General features: G+C 41.1%; 1 non-coding gene and 1 pseudogene across 1 annotated transcript; both read left to right on the top strand.

The window, feature by feature from the left end:
- The first annotated feature begins 6,742 nt into the window (after positions 1–6,742).
- LOC135097255 (5S ribosomal RNA) lies at positions 6,743–6,861 on the top strand (annotated as a pseudogene).
- Positions 6,862–6,882: 21 nt separating this feature from the next.
- Trnal-cag (transfer RNA leucine (anticodon CAG)) lies at positions 6,883–6,966 on the top strand. Its single transcript has one exon. It is a non-coding gene; the product is annotated as a tRNA-Leu (tRNA).
- Positions 6,967–16,721: the final 9,755 nt, after the last annotated feature.

Here is a 16,721-nt window from a genome sequence, read left to right as displayed (position 1 = left end):
AGATTTAGTTCCAGCCCGAGTCAAGCCCCAAACCAAGAAGGAGAAGAAATAGATGAAAAAGATACCTGTTAGTAAAGTACAGAAAAATGATAGGTAGGAAACTGGGAAAGATATTAAAAAGAGAAAGGTTGAAGCTTTCATTTACGGGGTATGAGCCCATTAGCTTAGTTAACTTATCTTTGAGAATATTATTTGTTGGTGTATAGCGCACATAAAGTTTTGATCTTTAAAGAAGCGGTGTAAATCCGCTATAAATAATATAAGTATAAGAAATGCATTATTAACTCTATTAAAGCTACCCTTTTAAAATCAGGCACTATATTAACATAAAAACAGATTAAGTCAAATAAAAAATGCTTAAGAAACAAAGTAGTACAAATAAGAAAATGAAAGAAAAAAATAAATGAAAGCAAGTGATACATAGGAAAGACTATTATTAATATAAGAGGAGACGAAAATATTAGTGACATTTCAAGTTTATATGAAGAGAATGTGTATTTCTCTCAGTATTTAGGAATATATATATATATATATATATATATATTATATATATATATATATATATATATATATATATATATATATATATATATATATATATATATATATATATATATATATATATATATATATATATTTTAAGTGAATTTATTTTTTGAAAAATATATTAGTTAAGAAAACTTATATAATTAAAGATTTTTATATAATATTTATCTTCTTCTCACTCTAATAAAAAGTAATCTCCGCGGTCTCAGGTCCATAAGCCTTCCGAAGGTTTAGGCCAGCGAGGGCATGGAAAACATCATTGCGAAGAATTTTAATAGGTGGCATGAAGTAGTCAGAGGGTGGAGGAGAGGGAGGAACAAGCCCAGAATCGTCCAATGTAGAGTTTTTAGCAAAGGTTTGAGTGAAGAGTTCAGGTTTAGAAATAGATGTGATAGCAGTGTTGCCATCTGGTTGAAATAAAGAAGGGAAAGAAAAAGAAGCAAAGTTACTGGAGATATTTTTGGCTAGATGCCAGAAGTCACGAGGGGAGTTAAATATTGAAAGGTTTTGACACTTTCTGTTAATTAAAGAGTTTTTGGGTAGTTGGAGAACAGACTTGGCATGGTTCCGGGCAGAAATATAAAGTGCATCAGATTCTGGTGATGGAAGGCTTAAGTACCTTTTGTGGGCCACCTCTCTATCATGTATAGCACGAGAACAAGCTGTGTTAAACCAAGATTTGGAAGGTTTAGGTCGAGAAAAAGTGAGGAATGTACGCCTCCATGCCAGACACTATCACCTCTGTTATGCGCTCAGCACACAAAGACGGGTCTCTGACACGGAAACAGTAGTCATTCCAAGGAAACTCAGCAAAATACCTCCTCAGGTCCCGCCAACTAGCAGAGGCAAAACGACAGAGGCACCTTCGCTTAGGGGGATCCTGAGGAGGGATTGGAGCGATAGGACAAGAATGACCGGTCCATACAAGAATGGAGGTCTCTGCAAAAGGGAAGAGGGTCAGAATGTGCTCCACTTTGGAAGTTAAGTAATCAAAGAATTTCTTATAGTCAGAGGAGTTAGGCACAGATAAATTTAGTTTGAGAGTGACTGTGTAGTTGTAGCCGGATGGTGGAAAATTCGGAAGATTCAAGAGCGTGGGCACGAGGGCAGGTTAAATCGTTGCGCGTATAAATGCAACATCCAGCTTTGGATTGAAAATGAGGATAGAGAAAGTAGGAGGGAACAGAAAAGGGGCTACTGTCAGTTGCCTCAGACACCTGAGTTTGAGTGAGGAAAAGAAAATGAGGTTTAGAAGAGCAGATGGGGTGTTCTTCAGATTGAAAATTAGATCTTAGACCACGAATGTTAATGTTCCAGAAGTTAATGAAGAAAAATTTGAGGGGGGTGTCAAGAAACTCAGGGTCGTCGTCAGAAAGGCAGTCCGACCTGGGAATATTTGTGGCCCCCTCCCCAAATGGGGACTCTGAGGCTGGTATTTGCCTGTTTGCTTGTCTGTTTCCATATTTGTCTATATGTTAGCTGTCTGAAACGGATTTTCGTTAAAACCTATTTAAGTAAAAGGAATATCATTAGTCGCCAAGGAATAATGGTTAGATTTTCAGGTAGATCTAGACCCGTGTGCGCCTCCAGAATGTTCCTCAGATTGTCGCGTGACACAAGTCTGCGGAGAAAGTTTGTCACATTCTGTGTTATGGAACGTCGATGACGGAGGGGTGCGCTCTCAGCCTCCTAGCTCATAGAATTTAGTCAAAAGAATGCGCATATTATTAAACACTAAGTTCCCACAAGGGTTATTTTCAGAAACCACAGAGATGATTAGTCGGGTTCTGACAATGATTTTTTTTCTTCTTTTTTTTGTTTTATCATTTATTTTATTTATTTACTTATTTCTTGACCTTAACCACACCTGAAACAATATGCCGTGAGTTGCATTGGCCGTCCCGAGTAAAACATTGCAAATTGAGGAGTCGTGGCGCGTCAGCTCAAGACCCAGCTGGTGGAGTGTGTTGTTGCGGGTGTTCCTCGCTGGCTCAATGGGCTCAGGGGCGCCGTGTGGCATGTGAACCTCGCCTCTATTGTGTCTTGCTTACAAACATCAGGAGTCGATAAAACCGATTCCACAAATGAAACTATTGAACACACACACACACACACACACACACACACATGAATACACACAAATATGCAACAGTTATCGGGTGGTTTTCGATAACACAAAGAGACACATAAGTCATGAATATGTAGTAAACTCTCTCTCTCTCTCTCTCTCTCTCTCTCTCTCTCTCTCTCTCTCTCTCTCTCTCTCTCTCTCTCTCTCTCTCTCTCTCTCTCTCTCTCTCTCTCTCTGTGTGTGTGTGTGTGTGTGTGTGTGTGTGTGTGTGTGTGTGTGTGTGTGTGTGTGTGTGTGTGTGTGTGTGTGTGTGTGTGTGTAATAATAGCAATAATAACAACGATAAACTGCTTATTACGGAGGCAGTAGTGAACATTTACATATAGATTGGAGAACTTAACAATGAATAAAGAAATCTAAAGTAAGGCTGTGTGTATATATGTGTGTGTGTGTGTGTGTGTGTGTGTGTGTGTGTGTGTGTGTGTGTGTAATAATAATAATAATAATAATAAACGGTTTATTCTTTAGGCAGTCAACAAACTGAAAATGTACATTGGGGGTGGGGAAATACTTGACATTAATCCTAAAGGTAAGTCAAATCTAGAAGAGACTATTGATTGATGGCTCGCACCATGGTGGGAATCGCACTGAGTCTGTACCGGTCCGTACGTGGCGCCTTTAGGGGCGTTATCTTATTGTGGTGTCTGGTGGCACGGGTAGGGCGAGGCGCGTCAGGCGGCAGCATGTTTCTGAGACGTGGATGATTCAGAAGTCCCCTTCCAAACTTCTCTAGAGCCTCACTGTACCTGGTGGATAGTCTGGACAGCTTCAGGGTGTTCAGGGCTTCTTCATAGGTGGTGTATGCAGGGCCAAGGATGACCCTGCACGCCCTTTTCTGCACACTCTCCAACTGTAGCTGTTGAGTTTGTGTGAGGGAGGAGGACCACGCTGGGGAGGCGTACATGAGTTTGGGGAGGATGAAAGTAAGATACACCCCCCTTAACTCATCTGTCGGCGTCCCCAGCGACCTGAGTCTGAGTCTGTGTGTGTGTGTGTGTGTGTGTGTGTGTGTGTGTGTGTGTGTGTGTGTGTGTGTGTCATTCGTCCATACGTCCCTGTGTTGACCGGCCTGCAACACTAATGAAGAGATTAATGAAGTGACTGACTGGCTGAATGATTAGCATCTGGAGAATCACCTGTATGGGGAGGGCGTGCGTGGATGTTCTATATAATGTAACGTGGATGTTCTATATGCTAAGTTAAAGCAATTAAATAGGGAGAAGTATATATAAGAGATTAAGGGCAGGTGAAGAAGTTTTAAGGACACAATATAATGAATTAGTTAGAACAGTCAGGAAGTTAACGAGGAAAGCTAAGGACAATTATGAATCAAAGGTAGCCAGCCAGGCGAAGACGGACCCCAAGGGGTTTTATCAGGTATACAGGACGAAGAATAAAGATACTGTAAGTCCATTAAAGGCAGCAGATGGGGAGCTGGTTAGTTCGGGGGAGGAGATAAGTAAATTTCTGAATGATTATTTTTTAACTGTCTTCACCCAGGAAAACATGCAGGATATGTCAGATAGTGAACAGGTGTTTAGAGCAGATGAGAATGAGGAAATGACAGATATTTCCATAACTAGGGAGATAGTGGAACAGGAGATAGATAGGCTAAAAAAAAGTTCAAGACACCAGGATCTGATGAAATATATCCCATAGTACTTAAGGAATATAAAGAGATTATTAGTGAGCCGTTAGTTTCTGTCTTTAGGAAATCACTGGAGTCGGGTGAGGTACCAGTAATGTGGAGGCAGGCTAATGTAGTACCCATCTTTAAGAAAGGAGATAAAACTTTAGCGTCTAATTATAGACCTGTCAGCTTAACTTCAGTTGTAGGTAAAATGTTAGAGTCAATAATAGCGAGGAACATTAGGGAACATTTAGACAAACATACTCGTAACTTGATAAATCAGTCACAGCATGGCTTCACGAAGGGGAAGTCTTGCCTGACAAACTTGTTAAGTTTTTACAGTAAGGTGTACGAGGCAGTAGATAATGGTGATAGTTATGATATCTTATATCTGGACTTTAGTAAAGCATTTGACAAGGTACCCCATCAAAGGCTCCTGAGAAAGGTTAGGGCACACGGGATAGATGGGAAGGTGTTAGGCTGGATAGGATCATGGTTTGGTAACAGGCGACAGAGAGTGGTAATAAACGGCTCGAAATCCGAGTGGGGTCATGTAATTAGTGGGGTGCCACAGGGATCAGTATTAGGGCCATTGTTATTTCTTATATATATCAATGACTCGGATAGTGGAATTAGTAGTGATGTTAGTAAATTTGCGGATGACACAAAGATAGGTAGATTAATTAGGTCAGAATCGGATGCCATTGCCTTGCAGGCAGATTTAGATAGAATGAATGAATGGACGGATAGATGGCAAATGCAATTTAATATCAATAAATGCAAAGTGCTTAGAATAGGTAGAGGTAACCCACACAATAGGTACACATTAAACAACCAAACTCTGGTAGGTACAGGGTACGAGAAAGATTTAGGAATTATAGTTAGCTCTGAACTCCGTCTAGGGAAAAAATGCATAGAAGCCAGAAACAAAGCAAATAGGGTACTAGGATTCATTTTTAGGAGTGTTAAAAGTAGAAGGCCGGAAGTAATATTAAAGTTATACTTGGCGCTGGTCAGACCTCATCTAGACTACGCTGTGCAGTTCTGGTCCCCACATTACAGGAAAGATATAGGTCTATTAGAATCAGTACAGAGGAGAATGACTAAAAGGATACAGGGGATGAGGAGTATTCCTTACGAGGCGAGGTTGAAGCTGTTAAATTTACATTCTTTAGAGAGACGTAGGTTAAGAGGGGACCTGATAGAAGTCTTTAAGTGGTATAAGGGTTATAACAAGGGAGATGTAAGCAAAATTCTTAGGATCAGCAACCAGGGTAGAACAAGAAATAGCGGGTTCAAGCTTAAAAAAAAAAATTAGGTTTAGGAAGGAGATAGGAAAAAATTGGTTCTCAAATAGAGTGGTAGATGAGTGGAACGGACTCAGTAATCATGTAGTTAGTGCTAGGACACTAGAGAGCTTTAAGAGAAGATTAGACAAGTTTATGGATGGGGATAACAGATGGAAATAGGTAGGTGTGTTTCATACAGGGACTGCCACGTGTAAGCCTGGTCGCTTCTTGCAGCTTCCCTTATCTCTTATGTTCTTATGTTCTTATATGAGTGGAAGGCATTTTTTCATCGTGTATTTTGTTATGATGCTTCTGGTGACCTTGAGTGAACGGTGATGCTGCCCTTGTTCAAGTGTTTTAAAGTCAAGGTCGAAGTATTGACTGTGTTACGATGAGCAGTGTTGCATTTCCAGGCTTCGTGCACGGGAGGGAAGGTAGTGTTTATGGTGATGATGATGATAATAATAATAATAATGATAATAATAATAGTAATAATAATAATAATAAAAATAATAATAATAATAATAATAATAATAATAATAATAATAATAATAATAATAATAATAATAATAATAATAATAATAATAATACGTAGCAGCAATTCACGGGATAGACATACCACCACCATCATCATCATCATCATCATCATCATCATCATCATCATCATCACCATCATCCACATCGTCATCACCACCACCAACAAAACCAGCAACACCAACCATACTAACATATTAACAAATAAAAAAAAAAGTTGCCATTTGAAAAAAAAAAAAAAAAAAAATATATATATATATATATATATATATATATATATATATATATATATATATATATATATATATATATATATATATATATATATATATATATATATATATATATATATATATATATATATATATATATATATAAGCATTATATTGTACTATTTCATTAAAAACTCCCTTGAAATCTACAGTAACTTCCAGCAGAGGGTATTAGAAGTTGTGGAGATCAGAAGTGGAAATGTTTACAATACGAGCCAGTGACACAAGACTTATAGCGTGACTCATAGGCCTGTGTTCAGGAACTCTTTGTTCTCTCACCACGATTATTTTCAAAGCCTACAAATCTGAGCAGCCAGGATCTCCAGACTGTTCCTCCTTTTTTAACGACCACACCACGTTGTATACACCACTTCTCGTCCGATCAGCGAAGTTAAGCAACGTTGGGTCCGGTTAGTACTTGGATGGGTGACCGCCTGGTAACATCAGATGTTGTTGGCATTCCAACATTTATCTCGCGTAGTCAGGATGGCCGAGCGGTCCAAGGCGCTGCGTTCAGGTCGCAGTCCGGTCTTCCGGGCGTGGGTTCGAATCCCACTCCTGACAATACCTTTATTATAAGTCTAAAATCGCCTTGTGTCAAGGGGGCGTGCTAAGGCGTGCCGTAAACAAAGAGTAGTAATAAATGGAAAAGCATCCAAGTGGACTGACGTAACCAGCCGGCTGCCATAAGCATCAGTTTCACAGTAGGTACACATTAAACGACCAAACTCTGGTAGGTACAGGGTACGAGAAAGATTTAGGAGTTATAGTTAGCTCTGAACTCCGTCTAAGAAAACAATGCATAGAAGCCAGAAACAAGGCAAATAGGGTACTAGGATTCACTTTTAGGAGTGTTAAAAGTAGAAGGCCGGAAGTAATATTAAAGTTATACTTGGCGCTGGTCAGACCTCATCTAGACTACGCTGTGCAGTTCTGGTCCCCACATTACAGGAAAGATATAGGTCTATTAGAATCAGTACAGAGGAGGATGACTAAAAGAATACAGGGGATGAGGAGTATTCCTTACAAGGCGAGATTAAAGCTGTTAAATCTACCTTCTTTAGAGAGACATAGGTTAAGAGGAGACCTGATAGAAGTCTTAAAGTAGTATAAGGGTTATAACACAGGGGATGTAAACAAAATTCTTAGGATCAGCAACCAGGGTAGAACAAGAAATAATGTGTTAAAGCTTGAAAAATTTAGGTTTAGGAAGGAGATAGGAAGAAATTGGCTCTCGAATAGTGGTAGATGAGTGGAACAGACTCAGTAATCATGTTGTTAGTGCTAAGACATTAAGGAGCTTTAAGAGAAGATTAGACAGGTTTATGGATGGAGATGATAGGTGGAAATAGGTAGGTATATTTCATACAGGGACTGCCACGTGTAAGCCTGGTCGCTTTTTGCAGCTTCCCTTATTTCTTATGTTCTTATGTTCTTCATGTAGAAATCTTATTATTCTTTCACTAGAACCATAAAGAAAAAAACACTCTAAGAAACACGTACAGCTTCAACAGGAGCTTTTGAAAGTAATGGACGTGCCGCGCAGAAGTGGATCAGATTATGGTCCTTATTCTGATGAAGGATCACAGACGCCCTGCTGGCCACTCGTCGCCCTGATGGTGATAATGTCACCAAGTCAATCTCCACCTGTGCCATCCACCCACCTCCTTCCTTCCACGCGAGAGACAGCCACGCAACCTTTCCGCCCTCGCCAGGATTGATTAATGAGCTTGTGACAGGAAGCATCTCAGGGGAAAGAAAGACGTGATCTCATATTCCCTGATGGTTCTGTCTGTGTGTGTTCCTCTTAATGATGCTGCTGATGGTGGTGGTGGTGGTGGTGGTGGTGATGATGGTGGTAGTGGTAATGCTTATTGGTGATGGTATTACATTCTTTTCCAATTATGTACATCTACTATTATTACTATGTTCACTACTACTACTACTACTACTACTACTACTACTACTACTACTACTACTATAAGTCATTAATGTTACACAGTGCTTTCTCGTAACTTTCCTTCCTATTGTTCCTCTATTAATTACGTCAGCGGTATGCCATTTAACTATATCTTCCTCCTTCTCCTCCTCCCCCTCCTCTTCTTCTTCTTCTTCTTCCTCTTCCTCTTCACATTCCTTACCTTTTCTCTCACCACATTCACATACGTGGAAACCCTTCCACAAATTGCAACACACACACACACACACACATATACTATCATTCACTCCTGCAATGCATTTGAAGTTTCTCATGCATCCATTTCCCTTCCAACTCTCTCTCTCTCTCTCTCTCTCTCTCTCTCTCTCTCTCTCTCTCTCTCTCTCTCTCTCTCTCTCTGGATATTTCAAGCGTTGTGAGTTACTTGAAATTGCTGGTGAGGGAAGAGGGAAGGGAAGTTCTTTAGTGACAGAGAACAGTGAAGAGTGCTGAGGGCTGCTGAGTGGCGGGTGGTCAGCGTTGGTCTTTTGGAGAGTTTGTCGTGTAACAGGAGTGAAAGTTAGCCGAGGAAACATGCATATAAAAAGAAAACTGATCAAGAAAAGTGGAAGTGGCGTTAGTTAAAGACTGGAGCGTTCCTCATCACGTCACGGATTCACTTCAAGCGGAAAAAAAAAACCCAAGAAAGGCAAATGATGATGACGAGAACGAGCAGTCAGCCCACGACGCGCAGCTGAAACTCGATAATGTTCAATACCTGCCGTGAAATTAACTCATTTTGTGCCGCTGCCTCCGCCCTTGACAACACCACGGCTCAGCATCCAGGAAACCTCCCCTATCTTACCAATAAAAGACGCTAGGAAGGAAATGCATGCTTGAAGATTGATGTGGCAGGCAACGCTCGTATAATAGAAAACACACACACACACACACACACACACACACGCACGCACGCACGCACGCACGCACGCACACACACACACACACACACACACACACACACACACACACACACACACACACACACACACACACAGTAAGCACAGTGTGTGTCGTAGGTGCCTGTATCAAGCCCATTCATCTGAGAGCTCCGCTTTGTCAGAGTATGCGATAGTCCTTCTTCATGCACCTCAAGAAACTCAATTAGTGTGGTCTTGGTGCACTGGTGATGATGGCCCTCGAGAATGTGACTGGCGAGACGAAGGTGTGGCGTTTGGTATTATAAGTGTGTGTGTGTGTGTGTGTGTGTGTGTGTGTGTGTGTGTGTGTGTGTGTGTGTGTGTGTGTTTTCATTAGTGTTTTTTCATGGAAGCGTCTTTAATCCATGTGTGGTGTGTGCTTCCAATGGTGGCAGGATACAAATGACATTCACGTAGGCAGTGGTTGCATTGGTGAAGCAGAAGGGCGCAGCTGTCAGACGTCATCACCTACATGGAAATGTTGACCAGTGTTTAGAATTACTGGCTCAAGTGACTGCTCTTGTGTCATAGGAAAGGAATTACATCAAGCATCACGAGCAACAGTAACGTTTTCATTACTGCGTGACGCACACTCGTGAAAGACAAACACCCAAACAAGTAGCAGTAATTCCTCACAGACGCCCTGCCCGCCACTCGCCTCCCTGATGGTGATAGTGACGAATAATGTCACCAAGTCAATCTCCACCTGTGCCATCCACCTGCCTCCCTCCCTCCACGCGAGACAGCCACGCAGTCTTCCATCCGCGACAGGATTGGTTAATGAGCTTGTGACAGGAAGCATCTCAGGGGAAGGAAAGACGCGACCTCATATTCCCTGGCTGTTGTCAGTCACTCTCCCCTTTCATGAGCCTGTGATGTGTGGTGGTGGTGGTGGTGGTGGTGGTGGTGGTAATATTTGTTTGAAGTAATATTTGTTGTTAATATTTGTTTAGTAATGATACTACTGCCTCTTCAGTCACCTACAGCAACAAGAACAAGAACATTAACTACTACTATTATGCTACTACTACTACAACTACTACTACTACTACTACTACTACTACTACTACTACTACTACTACTGTTACTACTACTACTACTACTACTACTACTACTACTACTACTACTACTACTACTACTACTACTACTACTACTATTACTACTGCTGCTACTACTGCCACTAAAACCACCACCACTACTACTACTACTACTACTACTACTGCTACTACTACTACTACCACTACTACTACTACTACTACTACTACTACTAAATAATAATAATAATAATAATAATAATAATAATAATAATAATAATAATAATAATAATGATAATAATAATACTGCAGGTATAAGTCATACATGTAGATAATAGGGGGAGGAAGTTAAATAAGCCTTGGAGAGATGCTGGCTCAATAACGCTGATCAAGAAGGTAGATAACTGGCAGGTTTTCTGATGAAGCGGATCATTAGATAAAAAAAAGTTTTCATCACGTCACTGAACACCACCCACAACACAAGCCTCAAAAACTCGCAGTCTCACCTCAGTGCCTCAAGGTCGGAGTTAAGTTATAGAGGGGCATTAACAGTTATAATCTGTGAGTCTCGTGTTGATTATAGAGGGATGGGGAGCCTTGTTGTTAGCTCTGGAAGGAAAGGAACTGTCCGTTAACACAGTCACTTCACGCCTATTATCTACAAAACTCACTGGTGTGTGCACAGAGCTTAAAGATGTTACACTACTACTACTACTACTACTACTACTACTACTACTACTACTACTACTACTACTACTACATTACTACTGTTACTCCCACATGTTAACTATTCACCTGTCTTCTATTCTCACGTGAAAATATACCTGATTGACTGATTAGCAGACGATTGGGAGAGGTAATAAGGACGATACTGAGAACTGAGTGTGTGTGTGTGTGTGTGTGTGTGTGTGTGTGTGTGTGTGTGTGTGTGTGTGTGTGTGTGTGTGTGTGTGTGTGTGTGGTCAAGATCCCCTCATCTTGACCCGCGGGACTTGAGTTTGCATAACGCCATCATCCTGTGTAATACATCTGCCTGACTGCGCTTGTAACGACAGTCACAGGCTGTTTGTCTTGTGCCCTTTGTGATGTGTTAAGTAGGTCTTGAGAGAGAGAGAGAGAGAGAGAGAGAGAGAGAGAGAGAGAGAGAGAGAGAGAGAGAGAGAGAGAGAGAGAGAGAGAGAGAGAGAGAGAGAGAGAGAGAGAGAGAGAGAGAGAGAGAAGAATCATCTATCTATTTGTATATCCATCCATCCATCTATCTATCTATCTATCTATCTATCTATCTGTTTCTTTTCGTATCCTTTCTTTGTACCGCAGTAAATGTAATCCAGGGTGAGGGCGTGGAATGAATGGAGGGAAAGCACTGAATACCTCTCGGCACAGTGACAAAAGATACTTTCTGCTCCAGGAAAACTTAGAAAGTGCCTGGTAAAGTATTAGAAGCGAGTGCATGTTTGGCAGTGCTGCTTCTTCCTGGAAAAAATGCGAAGGGGGAATGTAAGAGAGTGAGAAAAAAAAGAAAAAAAAAGAAACTGAGAAATACGAGTAAGTTGTCCAGCATTCTTTTCCTTTTTGTCCCTCAGCCTCGGCCGCGGACAGCCCCGTGATGGTCAGTCCTCCAAGTGTGCTCGTCTTAGCAAGGCCTTTCTCTCCCAGACGACCAAAACGGTGTGTACACGCTGAAAGCAACACCTGCTCGCCCACCTCCCACTGCCACCCCACACCCCACTCACCCGCCACTGCACCACTTCTCTCCTTCATAATGATCCACCATTTTTACTCACCACCTGCTCCACCCCCTCCTCGCCACTCAACACTTCTCTAACAACCACCTTGCTTCTGAGTAAATTCCACACATAAAGATTCCTCTCTGCAAACGTAAATTGAAATAATTCCCTACATCATAAAGTTCTCCTAATGTAATAACACCTAATGTGTCAACCTAACCCAACTTGATCTAACGTAACCTAATCTAACCTGACCTAAATCTAACCTCGCCTTAGTTTACCTTACCTTACCTTACCTTACCTTACCTCACTTCACCTCATCTTACCTTTCCTTGCCTAGTTTATCATGAGATCGTAACCTAACACGGTAGTCACTCGTATTTTTGGGAAGAGTTACTTAAAGGGAAATCTTGTTGATGCAATGTTCACGGAATTGTATATAAGAACCTAAGCATCACACACAACCACCTCATCTCCGCCACACTTCCCAGTCATCACTCGTAACACTTCCTTCTTAGCCGCAGCGCCTCTACCATTCAAACACCTGCTCCTCACTCACAACTCCCTAACATACATCAGTGCATCTCATTACCAACCACTACCTTCTCTTTCACAGATACTCCAAGCCACTCGCAGCTCACGTCTCTGTCCCCACATCTCAACACACACACACACTCATGCCCGTCCCTCACCACCCTCACCACCCACTGCCTGCCACTCACCTGCCACCCTCCGCTCCTCACGATTTACAACACGTCCATCACCCCCTACCGTCTGTTCCTCTCCTTCGTCAAGCCCACCTCGCCTCTCAGCCTGTCACTCCGCACTGTGCTCACACTTCCTTATCAATCTGTACCATCGCATTAATACTTTTTTCATACATGACTGGCCTAGATATCAGACTGGATAAGAAGTAACGGGTTCAACTCTGATTAAGCTAGATTTGAAAATGAGATAGGAGGATATTGGTTCTTAAATTGGATGGTAAGGCTGGAATACATTTTGCTACGAGGTTATTAGTTAGAACAATTAAAAAAAAAAGTAAATAAGAGAAGATTAGACAGATTTATGAATGGGAATGATGGGTATTCAAGTATTCAAGTTAATATTACTTATTTTCGAGTAGGAATATATGTTTAAGTCTTAATGAGATTGTTTAGCTACATTACTTTTCCTAAAATAAGTGGAATATGATAATGAAAGGAGACACAAGATGAAACAAGAGCACGTATTACGCCAACGTTCTGCTGTTGCCTTTCTTGGAGAGAGTTAGGTTGATCCCATTCACTTGCCTTACCTATACAACACTTACAGCCGCAGTATTAGAGGAAACTAGCTACAGAATAAAGGAAAAGAAAGGCGTGATCTAATGGTATAGTCTTGATCAGAAGTCGAGTAGCACACCGCATTTCTTTCCGTAGTGTTTTCCTTCAATCCCAAGTCCACTGATCTAGTAAGAATCAGTCAATTATCAGATTTATTTATTTCTCACTTAAATTTACAAGTACATACTGACTTACTTTGGTACACGGCTTGATTTTGTAGACTAGCCCTTCTTTTGAACTTGTCAGCATATCAAAAGACTTACGGTTCAGGATACACATTATGGGGGAATGCAACAAGTCAGGTGACCATAACTACTGTTGCTGGTAGCGGTGGGTATGAATGGCTGCTGGCACGGTGATGTATATGTGCACCTAGTTTGAGTGGACACAAGCATTACACCTGAACTACCACGTGTTGGCTCACTGGCTTCTTGCAACTTCTCTTACGTTCTTGTGACGGAGGGTGAAAATAAGAGACCGCCACGTGTTGACTTTCCAGTTAGCGACCCCTTGCACCTTCCCTTACGTTCTTATTACGGGGATAAAACACTTCCGAGTCTCACTAACTCCAAGATAAGGAATCTCGGAATTGACAATGGAGAGGACGATTGAAAGGGGACGACGGGTACTGACTCCGCCTCCTCCTCGTCGTCTTAATGAGGCTTATCGATTTACTGAGTGGTGTAGGGGCGGGTCACGGCTGGTCCTGAGGGCCGCGGCTCACTGTTTCATGGTTACCGTATCCCATATTTGCTTTCAACACCATTGCCAGTTTGGTCTCTCTCTCTCTCTCTCTCTCTCTCTCTCTCTCTCTCTCTCTCTCTCTCTCTCTCTCTCTCTCTCTCTCCGATTAATGGAGGTGAAGTGTATATTGTGTTTAGTCATGAATGTAATATTTATCATGTTTTTAAAAGATGATGTGATGTTAAAGCTTTCACGTGTTTGTCAAGAGAATATTAGTAAGTATTTTTCTATCACTTTATTTATTTTATATAATTATTCTGCTTATCTATCTTTTATTTTTCTGCGTATCTGTTGGTCTATTTATCTTATCTATCTTTTTTTTCTGCGTATCTGTTGGTCTATTTATCTTATCTATCTTTTTTTTTCTGCGTATCTGTTGGTCTATTTATCGAGATCTATCTATCTATCTATATCAGCCTATCTATCTATGTCTACCTATGTCTTTCTATCTATCTGTCTTTCTATTTGTTTATCTATATCTATCTCTATATGTGGCGTGTATCGTTTCCATTACATGTCGTAACAAAACCTTGGACGTTGTTTCCAATTCAAGGCCACGTAGCGCACACCATCTTCTGCTAATTACCTGATCAAGTTTTAATGAATACGTGGAGAAATTTCGTAAAGGTGAATTAATACGAGGATACTTAGGACGTGACGGTGAGGCCCGAATGAGTTTGTTCCTGCCACACGCTCTCAAATATAGAGGGCTTATAGTGTACAAGTCAGGAAGCCCTTATCGTCTTAATCCTCTGACACCTGTAGGAGTTGTACATTTATTTTCACTAGGAAGTTTTACTCATCAAAAATTAAGCTACAGATACTAGAAAGCCTTACTAGATATTCAATGGTACCTTTTTCATGCGAGTCTTGTCTTTAAAATCGGTGTCTAAACTTATGCCAGACTGTAATAAGCTGAGAAAAAGTTGTAGCAGTCAGAGTTAAGGCTTCACTTGGCAAGTAACCAGAGTGGACTGTAGGAGAGAACTGTCACTGCTTCAACGGGAAAGTCTAACGTAAACTTGGAGCGTCGGTTTGAAGCTTCGATCTTAACTAATGCGAAACACAGTTGGAAGCATTTTAGCATTTGCAGCAACACAGGGATCACATTTTCAAACATTTCCTGATTCAAACATTTCCTGATTAGTTTCTATGAGGCCCTAGTGGAAGTTATTGAGGTTTTCAAGAGAGTTGTCGTAATTCTAATGATAGTTCAACCAGTATTCTGTACCATCAATAGGAAAAACATCCTTGGGAGCCCAACTGATCCTCTGCGTGGCCTTAGAAAACAGCTCGTGTAGAAGCGCAGGCCGTTTCAAATCACGGGTTGGTGATACGAAAGTGAGAGCTGAAGTAAAATTGCACACCTGACAAATAGCCTGATTTTTACCTTTAACAGTAATATTTCTTTATTAATTCACAGCAGCTCGTCGTTGTCTTACACATGTGGTGTGTGTGTGTGTGTGTGTGTGTGTGTGTGTTGACTGGAACCTAGAAGTGGCGTTATCAGGATCTTACAGTTATGGATCTAAAACTCGGGTGCAGTCAGTCATCAGTAACATTCCCGTCCATCAAATTATCCTTTTTATGATTTCTCTTTCCAGGAGTGTGAACTGTATTATAGGAAGCAGGATTACAAAAACATCAAAACACGCTTTGTACTTTCTGAGAAGAAGAAGCAACAGTATTATTCGCGTTCATCAATTTATCCTTTTTGTTCTCAGTCTCTCCAGGAGTGTTTGTAAAATATTATGGTAAGGAGAATTGCATCGTACCTTCTAAAAACCTCAAAATATTGCATGAGCGTTTTGCTTCCTGATGTCCTCCTCGTAAATTGTAGTATAAGGGAATGGGGGACAAATCACTCACACTCACACACTCGCTCCAAAGACTATCTGTGCACGGCATGATCGACACTTTTGAATTGACCGTAGTATTGTATTCAGATTACGCAGCCAAGATGGAAAGGATCAGTGTATGGGTACTTCTATATAGTGATTCGAAACGTGTGGAATGAGACTGTCGAAATACATCTCTACCTATACATGAAGGCTGGCATCTCAGCACTCCTTTCCCAATACGTATCGTCACTGGTCTCGAAATGTTTATTATAGAGTATGCACCGATACCTTTGTGAAGCGAGTGTTCCTTCTGAAGCCTTGAAGCATTACATGAATCTTTGGCTTTTGGGAGATGCCTTAATAAACTGTCTTATGTGAAGGACTGAGCGCTTATCATATCATATACTTCCTGTAAACGTGAAAAGCTTACGTGAATGGGTTTCGGTCTGTTCTGAAGCAATGAAACACTACATAAATCACTGGCCTTCGGAAAGCGTCGTCTGTTGTGAAGTATTAAGTGCCAGTCCTCTCTGAAAACCTCAAAAGCTAACGTGAATCGCTGTCCGTATATTCTGAAGCCTTGAGATATTACATAAATCACTGACTTCCGGGAGGTGCACTCGTACATTGTCTTGTGTGAAGGAATGAGCGCTTATCCTCACGTGCGCCCTCTGAAAACCTCCAAAGCTACCTTCAAAAGGCATTACTGTGTATTCTGGGGATGAAAACATTGAAGGCGCACTCATACAA

The sequence above is a fragment of the Scylla paramamosain genome, unplaced genomic scaffold (assembly GCF_035594125.1).
Source record: "Scylla paramamosain isolate STU-SP2022 unplaced genomic scaffold, ASM3559412v1 Contig15, whole genome shotgun sequence".
In the NCBI taxonomy this organism is placed as follows: Eukaryota; Metazoa; Arthropoda; class Malacostraca; order Decapoda; family Portunidae; genus Scylla; species Scylla paramamosain.
The sequence above is the reverse complement of the archived record's forward strand: the minus strand, read 5'-3'. Positions and strand labels throughout refer to the sequence as shown.